Below are 19,775 nucleotides of genomic sequence, written 5' to 3'. Positions count from 1 at the left end.
GGCCTATATACCACACCTACTAGTGTCTTTCTCCCTCTACTATTCCTCATCTCTACCCATAATGATTCCACGTTTTGTTCCTCAGAGCCTATGTCATCCCTCAGTACTACCCTGATATTATCTCTTATTAATAGCGTGACCCCACCACCTTTTCCTTCCTGTCTATTCTTTGATCTCCTTGTAACCACATCTCTGTAATGGCTATAAGATCATCCCCATTAATCTCAATTTGTGCTGGTAATTCATTTATTTTGCGCAGAATATTAGGTTCATTTAAGTGAAGAGCCATTAATTTTGCCTTGTTATCATTCTTTTCCCTTTTTGACCCTATTTGTTGCTGTTTACTTATATTGTACATTCTGTCCATTCTTCACACTGTTGGTATCATTACCCAATTAGCTGTCTTGTAATGCTGCCATATCCCTTTGCTTTGGTAGCCTATGTATCCCCTCTCTAGAACTACACTCCCCGCCCCGTATTTAGTTAAAGCCCTCTCTACTTCCCTAGTTATGCAGTTTGCAAAAATACTGGTCCCAGCAGAGTTCAGATGCAGGCCATCCAAACAGTACAACCCATGCTTTCCCTAGTACTGAGGCCAGTATCCCACGAACTGAAACCCACTTCTCCCACACCAGTCTTTGAGCCACATATTACCATAGAATCCCTACAGTGCAGAAGGAGGCCATTCGGCACATCAAGGCTGCACTGGACAATGGAAATGCCCGTTGACCTCAGGTGGGATTTTCCTGCCTCAGGTCGATCAGTTATCTTTAACTGATTACATAATTATTTTATTCAATTATTTATTTTCTTTTAGATATTAATTGATCCTATCACAAACTGCAGGACAAATTTAAACCTTTGGAAAATAGACCTTGACCGCTTACCAGATATTCATCAGATACTCACCAACAGCTCACCTCCTCCCCTGTAGCACAGTGGAAACCAATTCCTACAGGATGAAAAAGTTAGAAAAACAAACTTCCGTCATCGCTGAATTCCCTCTTCTGCCCAAACTTCCACACTGTGTTTTGTTCTTTGTTCTTTGTCCAAAGCTGCACTCAGTGCTGATGACACTGAGAACACATATAAAGCATGGGATACACTGCAATTTGGTGTTGTCTCCTAATTTTAAAATAGTACTCCCAATTTCCGGGCCCAAAGCCTTTAGCAAACAGTAAACAACTGTGCTCCCAGTAAAGATCCTTGTGAAATGCCACTTTCAAACTTTTATCAGTTTGAGTAAGTACCTTGAATTCCTCAAGTCTCTGTTTTGTGGCTAGCTTGCTATCCACTCGGTTTCTTGTCCTTAAGCATGAGCCAGCTGTGCAGTACACATCAAAGGACTTTAGAAAATCAAAATAGATGACACCTCCATTATCAGTCCTTTCTACTATAAATTTTGATTTTAATTATTGAATTAGAAATCTGAGGACTTCATCTCAGAATTAATCTAGGGATGGGCAATAAGTGCTTGCCTAGCCAACAGCACCCACATCCCGTGAAAGAATAACTAAACCTTCAGATAACTGCTGTACTTCATCTCTCCCATCTTTTCTCATTGATTCTGGAACCATTGTATGCAAATCTGACCCAGTATAAAAGACATTGATGGGAAAAAGACAGATGATCTACATAATGGGCGTGAATTCCCACAGAATTGCAGCCTGAGTTGGATTGCCATTCTGCTCCTACTTTCCTACTTGAAATCTTTTAAATCCTATCTTTCGACTCAGGCTGGGTAATATCTGGGCAATGAAGCACGTTACCGGTACTTAGCATCAAGGGTAAGGAAGATACACCTCTTTTTTATGGCATTAGGGTAAGTTAAAGGACCAGCTATGTATAATGGTCCTTGCAGGCCAGTGAAGGTAAGTGTATAAGATAATTGGGTAGGATTTGTTAAGGGTGGATGTTTTTGGGCGGGGGGTGGTGTGGTTAAGCCAGGCTTTGGATGGGGGAATCTGGTTGGTTCAAGCCTCATGAGGGTCAGTGAAAGCCGAGAGTCAAACCGTTGGGGGAGAGGGTTGGGCCAGGTAGGTGGGGTGGGAGGGAGTTTCAAGGGGGTGCTATGCAAGTAGGGAGGGTTTCCATAGGGAGGGAATCCCATTGTCGGGGGGGGGGCAATCCCATTGGGGTGGAATTATATGACGGGGCAATCCCATGTGGGGGGAATTCCCGTGAGGGGCTGAATTCCCCATTGGGGTGGGGAGAGGAATAGTTTGGGAATGTGGGAGGAGTCCTTTGAGGGTTCGGTGTGGGTCTGTACAATAGTTATCCAGTAGTAGAAAATGGTTTTAATCTTTCTAACTTTTTCTGGATAACTATGGAAGTCATACATTTGGAACAATCTGAAGTTTGAGATTTTAAATCACATTTTTGGATGGTTTCAGGTGCAGGGAAATTGTCCAAGGGAATTGCAATTTACCTGGGAGGGTCTGTGGAGGGTGGGGGAGTTGTCCCCAGCAAATGTTTGGGGTACGCTCTAGATACATGCCCTGGAGTTTGGAAGTTATGGCCCTATATATATACATTTATTTCATATATCACCAACACATGGAAGCAGGGGGCATGGCTAAGGTACTAAATGAATACTATGGCCAGAATGTTACAATGATTCACGCCGGTTGGATTTTCTCATCCCGCTGCAGTGAACGGAGATTTGGCTGAGTGCCAAATTCTCCAACCTCACTGCAGTGGAGCGTGTCATGAACAGCCAGTAAGATCGCGCCCTATGCGTCTGTCTTTACCAAACAGGTAGATGCTACCCAGGACATGGTGATAGCTGAGGAAACTATGTCACTAGAAAGGTTCAAAAGTGATAAGGAGCAAGTATTGAATAGACTGTAGATACTGAAAGTTGACTGGGCACCAGGACCTGATGAGATGCACCCAAGGAAATGGAAGGAAGTGAGAATAGAAATTACACTGGTGCTGGCCATAATCTTTCAGTCTTTTCTAGACTCAGGCGAGGTGCCAGAGGACGGGAGAATTGCAAATGTTACGCACTTGTTCAAAAAAGGTTATAAGGATAGCCCCAGCTTTTACAGACCAGTTAGTTTAACATCAGTGGTGGGCAAGAGAATCAGTGTTAGAGAAACAATTATTTGGATTAGAATTAGTAGTCACATTGAAAAATGTGGGTTGATTAGAAAGAGTCGGCATGGATTTCTAAAGGAGTAATTGTTTTTAACTGATTTGTTGGAGTATTTTGAGGAGGTAACAGAAAGGATCAATGCGGTTAATGCTATTGATGTGGTGTACTTGGATTTTTAGAATGCATTCGATGTAGTGCCACAAAACAGACTTGAGAAAATTATAGCTCATGGAGTAAAAGCTCACTATATTTGCATATGTATGGGCTGTCAAAGACACACAAAAGTAATATCTCTTTATGCCTTATCTTATCTTATTCTCACATCATGAATTTACCAAATGGTTAGGCAAATTGGTACAACCAGTTCTGAACAAGTTTTCTAAGTACATGGTGGAGGATTCCTTCATATTTGTGAAGACCATTCTGGACTTAAATATTGATAGCAGCCGAGGGGCAAATTTACTGATCCACCCTTCAGCCCCCTCCTCCAAGTCATTTATAAAAATTACAAATAGCAGAGGACCAAGCACTGATCCCTGTGGCACTCCGCTGGTAACCGGTTTCCAGTCCGAAAATTTTCCATCCACCACCACCCTCTGTCTTCTGTTAGATAGCCAGTTACCTATCCAATCGGCCAAACTTCCCTCTATCCCACACATCCTTACTTTCTTCATAAGCCAACCGTGGGGGACTTTATCAAACGCCTTACTAAAATCCATGTATATGACATCAACTGCACTACCTTCATCTACACACTTAGTTATCTCCTCAAAAAATTCTATCAAATTTGTGAGGCAAGACTTGCCCTTCACAAATCCGTGCTGACTAACCCGGATTAAGCTGCATCTTTCTAAATGGTCGTAAATCCTATCCCTAAGGACTTTTTCCATCAACTTACCGACCACCGAAGTAAGACTAACCGGCCTATAATTACCAGGGTCATTTCTATTCCCTTTCTTAAACAGAGGAACGACATTCGCCACTCTCCAGTCCTCTGGCACCACCCCCGTGGACAGTGAGGACGCAAAGATCAATGCCAAAGGCTCTGCTATCTCATTCCTTGCCTCCCAAAGAATCCTAGGATATATTTCATCAGGCCCAGGGGACTTATCAACTTTCAGTTTATTCATAATTGCTAGTACATCTTCCCTCCGAACATCTACTTCCTCCAGCCTATCAGCCTGTGACACCATCTCTTCCTCAAAAATATGGCCCCTCTCCTTGGTGAACACCGAAGAAAAGTATTCATTCATCACCTCTCCTATCTCTTCTGACTCCATGCACAAATTCCCACTGCCGTCCTTGACCGGCCCCAGCCTCACCCTGGTCATTCTTTCTTGGGGCCCAATGTGCCAGGCCAGGGTGTTGGTGCCAAGGGGCAGTGCACTGTTGCCACTGACGAGGTGTTTGGCCTGAAGGGATGCTGAGTTGGGAGTCTGAGGGGGAAGGGAGACTAAGTTGGGAGTCTGAGGGGGAAGGGAGGCTGAGTTGGCAGTCTGAGGGGGAAGGGGGGTTGAATGGGGTCTCAGATTGGATAAACCTCATGCTTGCATGATGTGGGGGATGGTGAATGCCTCTCATTGTTGAGGATTTAGTGGTGCTTCCTCAACCCTTGGGGTCTAACATGCCAAGTCCTTGCTTGTGAGGACCTGCACAGAAGCCCACCCACTGCAGATCCTGCTGGCGAGGTGGGTGAATAGCAAAAGCCATTTGACTCAGGTTGCAAGTTCGCTAATTGTATTTGAGTTTGTGATTTTGAATATGCATCAGGTTTCCACCTGATCAGGGCTGTCAGTGCGGCTTGGGAGGGGCGCAGTGGTTTGCCGTCCGGTGCAAAAGCCACTTTTCTGCCAATTCCCAATTCTCTGCGCCATCACGATTCATGATCTGGGTTCGTCTCTAGGCCAAACTCTCTCAAACATCTTTGTCGGATTGCATGATAAATGTGTCTTCAATGAAATGACACCTAAACCCCCTACCATTTGCATATTCCCAAACTGTGGATGGTACGTTCCCTATAATTAAATCTGAAGCAGCATGTAATAACTTCCTTACATGGGCTCCATCCTGCACTCAAATTCATCTTTGAAATGGAACAGTCAAATTACCTTCCTTTCCTTGACATGCTAGATGGGGTATCTGCCAGGGGATTCTCTACCACGGTCTCCCACAAGCCTATTTTCACTGATCAATACACATGTTGGAATTAGAGTCCGAGGGCGGGATTTTACGGCCGCACTTGCATCAAAACCAGAAAATCCCACCTGATGTCAACGGACCTTTGCATGGTTCGTTCCCCTGTCCGCTATGATTCTTGTGGTGGGCAGGATGGCAAAATTCCCCCATAATAGAGTTTTACAACACAGCAAGAGGCCTTTTGGCCCTTCGTGTCTGCGCCAACAGTTCCACACATTGTAAGATTAGATTTTTCGACAACCTTGTAAATAAGGCCCAAGCTATTTGCCCACCATGCAAATTTGTAAAAAGGGTGCAAGAAAGCCACCCTGTAGGATAATGACTACCTTGATCTGATCATTTTGTACTGGACATCACACAAACTCATGAACAGGCCTAAGGCCATCACTTTTGACCCTGCAAAGACCCAGTCTTCCTCAGGCTACTTTGGAAGGGCAGGGTATCTCAAAGATTTGAGCAGCGGATAAAGCCAGCTGTATTATGTGGCTGCTAAGCAGCAACAAAATAAGTGGTATTCACCACTGACACAATGCTGATGTCAAGCCAAAAGACATTCTGCCTATCACATAATTGAGTAATGTGGTATATGAATTTCCACACCAGTGTGATGCTAGGTATGTAGGTCGTACATCTCAAAGACTGGCGGATCACGTCAAACAGCATGTCTCGCTGTTCACAATGAGCAAGGTACAGACCACACCCAACTAGCCCGTGCTTGCAAAACTCAAAACACAGTGTCTCCCATTAAATATGATCTTTTCCCTTCCTCACCTCCCATCCTCCAACACACTACAGTCAGGGAGGCTGGGATTTTCCATCACCCCTGCAGCGGGTTTTCCCATGGGGTATGTGACAAGCCATTGACTGCCAGCGGGACCTTCCAGTCCCACTGAAGTCTACGCCACCACAAGGGACCCATCATGTGGAGGCTAGACCAAAGAATCCCACTGGTGGGAAGGGCCGGAAAATTACACTGACATAAATCTCCTGGAAGAGGCAAAAAAGAGGAATGGAGGGAGAAAGGAATAGAAAGATTTGCTGAAAGAGTGTGGTGAATAAGGCTGGGAGGAGAAGACTCATGTGTGCCATAAATGCCAACATAGACCCACTGCACCATAATTTTTTCTTTACTAATTCGTGAGACATTGGCATCGCTGGCTGGCCATCATTTATGCCTATCCCTCATTGCCCGAGGGCAGTGAGAGTCAACCACATTGCTGTGGGTCTGGAGTCACATGTAGGCCAGACCAGGTAAGGATGGCCGATTTCCTTCCCTAAAGGACATTAGTTAACCAGATGGGTTTTCCCGAAGATCGACAATGGTTTCATGGTCATCAGTAGATTCTTAATTCCAGATATTTTTTATTGAATTCAAATTCTACAATCTGCTGTGGCGGGATTCGAACCTGTGTCTCCAGAATAGTAGCTGAGTTTCTGGATTAATAGTCCAGTGATAATACCACCAGGCCATCGCCGGTTTCTGTGCTGTACATTATATGTAAAAAAATTGCATATATAATATTTCATTTGCACATAGCACACATTTCCTGAAAATGTAAAATTTCATAGAATCATAGAATCCTACAGTACAGAAGGAGGCCATTTGACCCATCGAGTCTGCACTGACCACAATCCCACCCAGGCCCTATCCCCATAACTCCATGTATTTACCCTAGCTAGTTCCTCTGATACTAAGGGGGGATTTAGCATGGCCAATCCACCGAACCCTGCACATCTTTGGACTGTGGGAGGAAACCGGAGCACCCAGAGGAGACCCATGCAGACACAGGGAGAATGTGCAAACTCCACACAAACAGTGACCTGAGCCAGGAATTAAACCGGGCTTCCTGGCGCTGTGAGGCAGCAATGCTAACCACTGTGCCACTGTACCATCCCAATTTATTTCCTGTCATACCTTTGCGATCACAATTCATGGCAAATCATGGCAAAAGAATGATGCTGCAACATGTATTTCCAAGCAGATTTCTGTGTGATAGGTTATGCCAGTTTAATGCCTAAATTTCAATGGGTGCAAATTTCCTCGCTCATTTTTGTTGCTTCTTTTATTGCTTCGTATGGCTGGCGAAACTGTTATAATTTGATGTTGAGATTAACAATCCATTCACGGTCTCAGCTGATGTGGTATGAATGGTTGTGGTGCCGCCAGGAATGGAAGTCTCAGTATGTGGGCAATGATTTGGCTTGGATGGCCACAGTAACAATTTGAGTGGTTTTTCACATTGCCCTTATGGAGCAAATGGTCACATCCTGCTTGGCCCCTCCTCAAGGGGCTGTGAGTTGCTCAGATTATCTGTGGAAGGTTGAAGCCTGGGGCTTTGCCACTTGGGTTGCTTATAAAGTCTTGAGATGCTGATTTACACACCTCCACATCCCCAGGCAAAAGACCAGCACACGTGAGTTTCTTGCATTTGCACCAATACTGCGGTGTTATAGATTCTGAAATCTAGGCATAACCATGCCTGTAATCAACTGACATTGGTGTTGCTGGAAATGTCTGCTTCGCTGTAATGATTTCCTTTGCATTTTTAGAATGTTTTTCCTGTCAAGACTTGTAGTATACTTTACTAAAGTTCTGTCAGCCTAATTGTACCTAGAATTATTCAGATCCTCACTCTTCCCATGGCCAGAAGCATTCAGTAGTTGGAATGCCCTTGCAATAGGGCAGCACGGTGGTACAGTGGTTAGCACTGCTGCATTGCAGCACTAGGGTCCCGGGTTCAATTCTGGCCCCGGGTGACTTTCACCCCGTGTCTGCGTGGGTTTCCTCTCGGTGCTCCGGTTTCCTCCCACAGTCCAAAGATGTGCTATTAGGTGGATTAGCCAAGCTAAATTGACCCTAGTGTAAGGGGGAGTAGCAGGGTAAATGTGTGGGATTACAGGAATAAGGCCTGAGTGGGATTGTTGTCAGTACAGACTCGATGGGCGGAATTGCCTCCTTCTGTACTGTAGGGGTTCTATAGAATATATGTAACCCTGACCTGCATGAAAATGGAAGAGGAAGGGGAGCAGTCAAGTAGAAAGGTTCTGAGATCGAGGCACTCTCTATGATTTCTATTACTTTTGCAGTATTATCTTTCACGTTAGTTTGAAGTGGGCATAGGAAATTAAGTTTGTCAGGAACTTTTCCATCTGCATCAGCATAATCCCTATGTAAGCTTGGTTCAGGAAATTTCAGGATGATGACTAATTGGGGCAATGCTACAGGAGATCTGCTGGTAAGTCAGTGAAGATTCTGCATAAGCGCAAATGAACAAAGCCTGTACAAAATAATAGGAGATGAAGGATTCCCCACCCACCCCACACACTCCCCACCTTCCAGTGTCCCATTAAGACACAGAGTATGAATGCAAAAACATAGAATATTCTTGAATAAAAAATTTTCTATGTTTATTAAGTTCAGATCATCTTTGCTGTTACATCTCATTTAATTTCTAATTGGATTTAAGTTGCATGCTGTGTACTTCGGCTGTTCTCTCTTTTCATAAGCTATCGTGTCTGAATCTGGCTCACCTCTCCATTTTCGTGCCTTTTCCTCTTTTTATTGCTTTTGGCTCACATGCTGTGCTGTCACATCTATCTGACTAACCTCTAGCTGTGTGCTTTTTGGCCCATCATGGTGTTTTCCTGGAATTTTCATATCTCTCATTACTTTGATTCCTATACTCTTACACGCAATCATTTTATCTTGTACTTTATGTGGCTCATCATCTAATTTATATTGTGATGATTATTATGTCTTCACTCCCTCACTCTCTTATCAACTCATCAGTTATTATTACACATTTTGTCTCCATGCTGAAATATTTAATGCAAAGTTCTGCTGTTCATGGTCACAATTTATGTTGTTGAGTGATTTTTGGCATACCTGCCTCACAGTTCAGACTCTGTGGTGTTTATTTTATTCCTGATCCACAGTTCAGATTCTGAGGATTTATTCCTAATTCTCAGTTTAGACTGAGGGCTCATTCCTGACCCACAGTTTCAGCCCAGAGAATTTATTCCTGATCCACAGTTTAGACTCTGGGAGGGCCCTGTAAGAATGCACCCACATCTGATGGATCATAGTGTTCTCCTGAGTCTTTTTGCCCTTGCCCCCAGTGGAGAAAGGCATATGTTCTCACTCTCTTGGAGAATGGTGCAGGGAAACTCTGGCACTCACTGAATGGCGAGGTCAGTACTGTTGATCAGTAATCACCCCGAACCACCCGAAACCCCAACAGCAATGCCTGCTTAATCCCAAACCACCCAAAATCCCAACAGCAATAGAAGTCTACAAGATTATGATAGGCATGGACAGAGTGGATAGTCAGAAGCTTTTTCCAAGATTGGAAGAGTTAATTACAAGTTTTTTTACACAGAGGGTGGTGGGTGTCTGGAACTCACTGCTGGGGAAGGTAGTGGAAGCAGGTACGATAGTGACTATTAAGGGGTGTCTTGACAAATACATGAATAGGATGGGAATAGAGGGATATGGCCCCAGAAGGGCAGCGCGGTTTAGTTCAGTTGGGCAGCATGGTCGGTGCAGGCTTAGACGGCCTGTTCCTGTGCTGTAATTTTCTTCTTTGAAACCCCAATGGCAATGCCTATTCAACCCCGAACCACCCGAAACCCCATCAGCAATGCCTGCTCAACCCCGAACCACCCAAAATCCCAACAGCAATGCTTGCTCAACCTTGAACCACCTGAAACTCCCAGCTGCAATGCCTGCTCGAGTCTGAACCCCAGCAGCAATGCCTGCTGAAGTCTGAAACCCCTCAACTCCTTCAGCAATGCCTGCTTGAGCCTGAAACCGTTCAGTTCAGACTCTGAGGGGAGATCTTACCAAAAAAATACTAAGTACCAAACCAGCATGAAAACAGGGGAGAAATAAATGGGTGCGAAATAAATAGAATTTTACCTGACTGAGAAAAAAGGTCAAACTTGTTTCTCGTCAGCAGAGGGAGCTTGCCTGAAAACCAGCAGATATTAACAGAGTGCGTAATTGTGCATGTGTTCACCGAACACAGAGATCTGACAGTCACTGTCCCTCCACTATAGCTGGCCTCTATGGCTGATTCCACCCCCCCCCCCCCCCCCCCGGGCTTCGCAGCTGATCTCCACCCACCACCACCACCCCTCCCCCCCCCCCCCCCCCCCCCAAAACCCGGGTATGACGTTGGCAGTTTTCCATAATTACATGATCCAAGGATTTGTTTTTTGAAAGAAATGGCTACCAATCAGCCATGATCTCAGTAACTTCCTCATTTAAGATCCTGGGGTGCAAACCATCAGGTCCAAGGGATTTGTCAGCCTTTAACCCCATTAGTTTGCCTAAAACTAATTTTCTGGTGATGGTGACTGTATTTAATTCCTCTGCCATATTTTGTACTATTTCTGGGATGCTTGTTGTATACAGTAAAGATGGGTGTCGGTTAGCTCTGTTGGCTGGACAGCTGCTTAGTGATGCAGAGCGGTGCCAACAGTATGAGTTCAATTCCTGTATTGGCTGAGGTTATTCATGAAGGCCCGCCTTCTCAACCTTGCCCCTTGCCTGAGGTGTGATGATCCTCAGATTAAATCACCACCAGTCAGCCTATGGTCATCAGGGACTATGGTGACTTTACCTTTACGGTAAAGACCGATGCAAATGTCTGTTTAACTCTTCTGTCATTTTCTTGTTTCCCTAATTACTTCCCCAATTTCATTCTCTAAGGGGCCAATGTTTTCTTTTACTTTTCCTTTTAGTGTACTTTTTAAAGCTCTACCTCCCCTCAGTCTTTCTTCCTCAATGGGATTTATTTTTGCTGGGAGTCCTGACTTATCTCACTAAATGTCTTCCATTGTTCATCTGTGGTCTTATCTACTAATCTATATGACCAGTCCATTTTGGCCAATTCCATCGCTATATGTGTGCAATTTGCCTTCTTTAAGTTTAACACTGATATTTCAGTCCTAATTTTCTCACATTTAAGCTGGAATGCTAAATTATATCATATTGTGATCACTACTTCCTAGGGATCTTTAACCATGAGATCATTTATTAAATCTACCTTATTACACATTACCAGATCCAAAATAGCCTGATCCCTAAATGACTCCATGACATATTGCTCCAAGAAATGATCCTGAACGCACTCTATGGATTAATTCTCTTGGCTGCCATTTCCAATTTGATTAGCACTGTGATGGTACTGTGACTATAAGAAATGTATTTTAATCATGTTTCCTTGCAGGGTGTTTTAGCAGTCCCTGGGATTTTGTCAGCATCGTGTTGTCTGTATCCAATGTCCTTTATTGTTATCGAAGCAGTATAATTGACATCATGTTGGTTTTAATCTGAACTAATGCAGTATTCTGATGTTTCAGTGTTCCCTTGGGATGGCAGAGTAGAGCTTGATTTGGGATAATTGATATGACAGCTATTTTTCACGCAGCATTCCAATTTTGTTTTTTGGAAGCTGAGACAGACAATGTTTTTCCCCCTTTCTGGAGTTGGAGATTTTGTTCTTTTTTATAGAATCCCCTACAGTGCAGAAGGAGGCCATTCGGCCCATCGAGTCAGCACCAATCACAATCCCACTCAGGGCCTTATCCCGTAACCCCACATATTTACTCTGCTAATCCCCTGACACTCAGGTCAATTTAGCATGGCCAATCTACCTAACCCACACATCTTTGGACTGTGGGAGGAAACTGGAGCACCCGGAGGAAACCCACGCAGGCATGGGGAGAACGTGCAGACTCCGCACAGACAGTGACCCAAGCCAGGAATCGAACCCTGGTCCCTGGCGCTGTGAGGCAGCAGTGCTCACCACTGTACCACCGTGCTGTCCATACTTTTGCACTCACAATTCATGGCAAATCATAGCAAAAGGATGATGCTGCTGTTTTTGGTGGAAGGTGGCTGGTTTTGGAAGCTGCCAGAGACTGGGTTTACCTCTCTGAGGTTTTGTTGTTTGGAAGATATATTCTTCTCTGAAACAGGTTCACTGTCCAGAAATATTACAAAGCTGGAAACCCGGCATTACGTGAGCATACAAATTTTTGTGCTAACTAACGTGTAGTGTGTAAGTCTGTGGAATATTGCTTTAACTTGGAATAACAGAGATAACTAGCTGTTAAGGTTTATACTGTGTCATGTTTAAATCTGGTAATTGGTAAAAAGCTATGCTCATTCTTTTTATTATATTCTAACTGTGTTCTTAAATAAATTTTGTTTGATAAAAGCTTCCTAGTGGCTCCCTTGAATCATACCTGAAGTGGAACACCTTATGCTCAAAATCGAATGTAAAACTTAAGGTCGAGGCTAACTTAGAGTCTCTGGCTTGGGTCTTAACAAGCACAATCTATATGAAAACTAAAGTCACCCATGATTAATGTAGTGATCCTACCACTCTTCTTTCTTTTGGTATTTGTCACTTCCACCAAATTGATTCCACATCCTGTGAGCCGAGTTCATCCCTCAGAATGTACTTATTTCCTCTCTTATTAGCAGAGCTACCCTACTGCTTTTTCCTTTCTGCCTGTCCTTCCTAAAAGTCAAATTACCCCAAATGTTGATTTCCCAACTTTGATCTCCTTGCAGTCACATCTCAGAAATGGCTATCAGATCATTTGTCTTGTTTGTGTTATGGTCATCAAGATACAATACTTTTAATTTGGTTTTTCTGCCATTTTCCTTACACTTAGCCCATCTCTAGGGACAGTAAAGCCATTGTTTGTTTTTTACTTTTTATTCTCATGTCTTTTGCTTTCACTTTTTCTGCCTTTTGTTTCTAACCAGTTTCCATCTCCTCTAACTCCCTGCTCAGGTTCCCATCCCCCTGCCATTCTAGTTTAAAGCCTCCCCAACAGCACTAACAAACACCCCTGCAAAGATATTGAACCTGGTCCTGTTGGGGGGGTGTATTCCATCCAGTCTGTACAGGTCTCACCTTCCCCAGGACCTGTCCCGATGCCTCAGGAATCTGAAACTCATCATTCTAGACCACCTCTCTAGCCATACATTCATCCTACCTATCCTCCTGTGGCACTGGGAGTAATCCTGAGATTACTAGTTTAGAGATCCTGCTTCTTAATTTATCACCTGACTCTGTATTTAGCTTTCAGGACCTCATCACTTTTTTGAAAATATGTGTCTCCAGCTACTACTCCAGCTGTTAAGTTGCAGTAGTTGCAGTTGGACACACTTCCTGCACACATTTTCATCCTGGACATTGGAAGTGTCCCTGGCTTCCCACATAGCATAGGAGGAGTATTCCACGTGGCGAAGCTGTCCTGCCATAACTTGCTCTTAGATCATGCCCTTTGCTACTTCCAAGTTCGAGAATATTAATAACATTAAGGACCTTCTTCTACTCTAGATGCTGACTCTGTAATATCAGACCTTACCTGAATTCTTATTTACTATCAAACAGTAGAATAGATACTCACCGGTCCTTACTTACCAATCAGCAGGTTTCCAGACTGTTTTACGGCGATGCTGACCGCAGGACACTCTTCCCACTCTAGTTTCTATTCAAATAATCAATTAATGCCCTCTTAAATGCCTCGATCGAACCTGTCTCCACTACACTTCCAGGCAGAACATTTCAGACTCGAACCACTCGCTGTGTAAAAATGCTTTTTCTCACATTGCATTTGTTTGTTTTACAGATCACTTTAAATTTATACCTTCTCATTCTTGATCCTTTTATGAGCGGGAACAATTTCTCCCTCTTTACTACGTCCATCCCCCCTCATGACTTTCAACATCTCTATCAAATCTCCTCTCATCTTTTTCTCTCCAAGGTGGACAGTACCAACCTCTCCAACCCACCCTCATAACTGAAGTATCTTACCCTGGAACCATTCTTGTAAACCTCTTCTGCATTCTCTTCACATCCTTTCTGTAGTGTTGTGCCCCGAACTGTCCACAATACTCCAGCTGAGGTCTAACTAGTGCCTTGAATAAGTTCAGCATAACCTCCTTGCTCTTGTACTCTATGCCCCTATTAATAAAGCCTAGGATACTGTATGCTTTATTAACTGCTTCCTCCACCTGTCCTACCACCTTCAATGACCAATGCATTTATACACCAAGGTCCCTCTGCTCCTGCACCCCTTTTAGAATTTTACCACTTATTTTACATTGGTTCTCCAAGTTCTTCCGACCAAAATGTATCACCTTACACGTTGCCCCATCTATTTTCCCATTCCACTAACTTGTCTATGTCCTTTTGAAGTTCTATACTGTCCTTTTGAACCCTTTTAATGACATAGTTTCTGCCTCTGTTGCCATGTCCTGGGTAGCATCTTCCTCCTTCGTAAAGACAGATGCAAAGTATTTATTTCATATCTCAGCCATGCCCCCTGCCTCCACGTGTAAATTCCCTTTCTGGTACTGAATCAGCCCTTACTCCTCCTTTTACCACCCTTTTTACTATTTACATGCTACTTGCTCAGTAGATGCTCTGTCACCTGCGAAGGATCTGTGCAAAATGAAAGAAATAGGTTAGTGCTGACATTGAAAAGGAAACAAATTCCACATACTGCTTGTCAGACAGTTGTTACCATCCCATGAGGATTCCATAAACCAAGACAACTCCCCCAAATGAGGAAATTACCAACAATATTTCACTTCAGAGGCCGAATGATATTCGGGTAAGCGTTCTCGAAGGCGGCCTTCGCGACACACGACGGCGCAGGGTCGCTGAGCAGAAACTGATAGCCAAGTTCCACACACACGAGGACGGCCTCAACCGGGATATTGGGTTCATGTCCCACTATTTGTAACCCCCACAGAGTTTCACTGGCTGTCTTGTCTGGAGACAATACACATCTTTTTAGCCTGTCTTGATGCTCTCTCCACTCATGCTGTTTTGTTCCTTAAAGACTTGATTAGTTGTAAGTATTCGCATTCCAACCATTATTCATGTAAATTGAGTTTGTGTCTTTATATACTCTGTTTGTGAACAGAATTCCCACTCACCTGAAGAAGGGGCTTGCAGCTCCGAAAGCTTGTGTGGCTTTTGCTACCAAATAAACCAGTTGGACTTTAACCTGGTGTTGTTAAACTTCTTACTGTGTTTACCCCAGTCCAACGCCGGCATCTCCACATACGGAGACTATCACAGCTGTACTGCAGAGGACACCTCGGAGGGCTCCTACAGCAAGGCAATATGGGTAGAGTCCAGGAATAGGAAGGGTGTAGTCACAATGTCGGGTGTTTACTATAGGCCGCCCAACAGCCAGCAGGAGATAGAGGAACAGATATGTAGGCAGATTTTGGCAAGGTGTAAAAGTAACAGGGTTGTTGTAGTGGGAGATTTTAATTTCCCCTATATTGACTTGGACTCACTTAGTGCTAGGGGCGTGGATGGGGCAGAGTTTGTAAGGAACATCCAGGAGGGCTTCTTGAAACAGTATGTAGACAGTCAACCAAAGGAAGGAGCCGTACTGGACCGGGTATTGGGGAATGAGCCCGGCAGGTGGTCAATGTGTCAGTAGGGGAGCAATTCGGGAACAGTGACCACAATTCAGTAAGCTTTAAGGTACTGATGGATAAAGATAAGTGTAGTCCTCAAGTGAAGGTGCTAGATTGGGGGAAGGCTATTTACAACAATATTAGGCAGGAACTGAAGAATGTACATTGGGGGCAGATGTTTGAGGGCAAATCAACATCTAGCATGTGAGAGGCTTTCAAGTGTAGGTTGATAGGGATTCAGGACTGGCACATTCCTATAAGGATAAAGGATAAGTATGGCAAGTTTTGGGAACCTTGGATAATGAGAGATATTGTGAGCCTAGTCAAAGAGAAAAAGGAAGCATTTGTCAAAGCTAGAAGGCTGGGAACACATGGAGCAAGTGTGGAATACAAGGAAAATAGGAAGTTTGCTGCGGACAATGGTCTGTTTGAGGTTGTGCGGTTGTTTGAAGGCAAGAAGTGTGGGTGTGGGAATGGCCTTGGCGAGATGTTCGTCTTCATCAATGACATGTTGAAGGCTCTGGCGGAGATGCCGTAGCTTCTCCGCTCCAGGGAAGTACTGGACGACGAAGGGTACTCTGTCCACCGTGTCCTGTGTTTGTCTTCTGAGGAGGTCGGTGCGGTTTTTCGCTGTGGCGCGTCGGAACTGTCGATCGATGAGTCGAGCGCCATATCCTGTTTTTATGAGGGCATCTTTCAGCCTCAGAAGCTACGGCATCTCCTCCGGAGCCTTCAACATGTCATTGATGAAGACGAACATCTCGCCAAGGCCATCCCCACACCCCACTTCTTGCCTTCAAACAACTGCACAACCTCAAACAGACCATTGTCCGCAGCAAACTACCCAGCCTTCAGGAGAACAGTGACCACGACACCACACAACCCTGCCACAGCAACCGCTGCAACTCGTGCCGGATCATCGACACGGATGCCATCATCTCACGTGAGAACACCATCTACCAGGTACACAGTACATACTCTTGCAACTCGGCCAACGTTGTCTACCTGATATGCTGCAGGAAAGGGTGTCCCGAGGTATGGTACATTGGGGAAACCATGCAGACGCTACGGCAACGGATGAATGAACACCGCTCGATAATCACCAGGCAAGACTGTTCTCTTCCTGTGGGGGAGCACTTCAGCGGTCACGGGCATTCAGCCTCTGATCTTCGGGTAAGCGTTCTCCAAGGCGGCCTTCACGACACATGACAGTGCAGAATCGCTGAGCAGAAACTGATAGCCAAGTTCCGCACACATGAGGATGGCCTAAATCGGGATCTTGGGTTCATGTCACACAATCGGTAACCCCCACTGCTTGCCTCCTGGACTTGTAGAATCTCACTGGCTGTCCTGTCTGGAGACAATACACATCTCTTTAACGTGTGCCTACTGCTCCCTCCACTCACATTGTCTGTATCTTTAAGACCTGATTAGCTGTAAAGATTCACATTCTAATCAGTATTCTGTAAATTGAGTTTGTGTCTCTGTATGCCCTGTTTGAGATCAGATATCCACTCCATCTGACGAAGGAGCAGCGCTCCAAAAGCTAATGGCATTTGCTACCAAATAAACCTGTTGGACTTTAACCTGGTGTTGTTGAAACTCTTACTGTGTTTACCCCAGTCCAACGCTGGCATCTCCACATCATGACTGGAAATAAATGCACAGCTTGATACCTTGCTACAGGTGACAAATGATATACGAAAAGCTAAGCTCCATGCTTCATTGCAAATGAAAGGCAGATGTTCGTTGATTAGCACAGAGCAAGTAAGAACAAGATTGTTTCAGGTAGAAGTAGTTTGTTGCCCATTCTCTGACCTGGATTTACAACAATCTTTAGTTGGATTTTTCCACTTTTCTCACTTTTACAAAGTTTGCTGGCAAATTAATATATTTTTATGCACCGTGCTTTCGAAAGGTGAACAACCTCACCTGTTCACAAATACGTGGCAGCAGAAATTAATTTCCCTCTCACTGTCTAACAAATCCTAAAATAATGTCATCAGACAACATAGTTATTGTGCTACCTGTCTTATAAGAATATAATGATGTTGAAGAGGTGCATTTACCTGCGAGGAATCCGTTGCCTTTAATTGGGACTCCGTGAGTTAAAAGAGGGAGGCGCGTTTGTCAAAATTACCCACCAGAAATTTACAAAGAACAAAGAACAGTGCAGCACAGGAATAGGTCTTTGGCCCTCCAAGCCTGTGCCGATCATAATGCCTGCCTAAACTAAAACCGTATACACTTAGGGAGTCTGTATCCTTCCATTCTCATCCTATTTATGTATTGATCTAGTTGCCCTTAAATGCTGCTCCTACCACCTCACCGGGCAGCGCGTTCCAGACATTCACCACCCCCTGTGTAAAAAACTTGCCTCATATATCTCCTTTAAACTTTTCCCCACGCATCTTAAACCTATGTCCCCCAGTACTTGACCTTTCTACCCTATCCACCCTGTCCATGCCACTCATAATCTTGTAAACCTCTAACAGGTCACCCCCTCAACCTCCGTCGTTCCAGTGAGAACAAACCAAGTTGATCCAACTTCTCCACATAGCTAATACCCTCCAGACCAGGCAATATCTTGGTAAACATCCTTAGTCTTAGTAGAAATTTAAAAATTCTTAGGTAGGTTTAAAGCCCCTGGAACTGATAGAAAATAGAAAACTACCCTAAAATTTAAAAAAAGTTAAATGATACATTTGAATTTTTTTGGCAAACTGGGAATATTCAAAGATGCTGGATTTATCTCAATTAGTTTTTGTGAAATTCTTAATTCTTCTTTTTTCAATGAACATATTAGCCAGTTATTTTAAATTTGGATCACATGTTCATTACAATATCAAAGGATTTGTGCACAACTGCATTGAACCATTTCTTGTTAATTTGCAACTTAACCCACTGGAGTGAATTGGCTGTGGAACTAGGCTGTGACCTAGTACACCAGTCCCTGAAAGCAAGCATGCAGGCGCAGCAAGCAGTTGGGAAGGCAGATGGTATGTTGGCCTTTATGGCAAGACGATTTGAGTGCAGCAGCAAGGATGTCTTACTGCAGCTGCACAGGGCCTTGGCGAGAACACAACTGGAGTATTGTGTGCAGGTTTTGTCTCCTTATCTAAGAAAGGATAAATTTGCCATAAAGGGCTTGCAGCAAAGGTTCACCAGACTGATTCCTGGGATAGTAGAATTGTCATATGAGGAGAGATTGGGTAAACTGGGCCTGTATTCGCTGAAATTTGGAAGAATGGGAATCTAATTAAAAATTAGAAAAATTCTAACAGGGCTGGACAGACTGGATGCAGGAATGTTGATTCATCTGGCTAGAGGGTCTAGAACAAGGACCCACAGTCTCGGGATATGGGGTCAGCCACTTAGGACTGAGGATGAGAAGAAACGCCTTCACTCAGAGGGTGGTGAACCTGTGGAATTCTGTACCACAGAAGGCTGTGGAGGCCAAGTCACTGACTATATTTAAGCAGGAAATAGATAGATTTCTAGACTCTAAGAGCGTCATGGGGTATGGGGAAAGCACTGGAAGGTGTTGAAATGGATGATCAGCCGTAATCATGTTGAATGATGGAGCAGCATTAAAGGGCCGAATGGCCTACTCCTCCTATTTTCTTTGTTTCTAAGGAATAGTAGCTCGGCTAAAGCAACATTCAGATAAAAGCGTTAAACACTAAAAGTATAGTCTAGGTAAAAGTAATGGCATGGAATGTCCACATGATCTTCCTGCTGTAACCTTTGTTGGAGGTTGGCAGAATCTTCACAGAAATAAGAGTTTTTGTTGTTTTTCTGTTTGCTCGCACCAGTGAACCATCTAAATTCCAGCCAAGTTCAGTAAGTGAATATTTAATGTCGGTGAAGGGAATGTTCAGGTAAAAGTATTGCCCAGGTATAGCAATTTTCCCTGACTAGCAATGTGGCATTGCTAGTCAGGGAAAATGTTACAGCAGTGCTCAGGCAAGACAGATTAGAGGGCTTGTCTACCGAGGCCATACAGGTGGAGCTGAG

Source organism: Mustelus asterias, chromosome 5, assembly GCF_964213995.1.
Source record: "Mustelus asterias chromosome 5, sMusAst1.hap1.1, whole genome shotgun sequence".
NCBI lineage: Eukaryota > Metazoa > Chordata > Chondrichthyes > Carcharhiniformes > Triakidae > Mustelus > Mustelus asterias.
The sequence above is the reverse complement of the archived record's forward strand: the minus strand, read 5'-3'. Positions refer to the sequence as shown.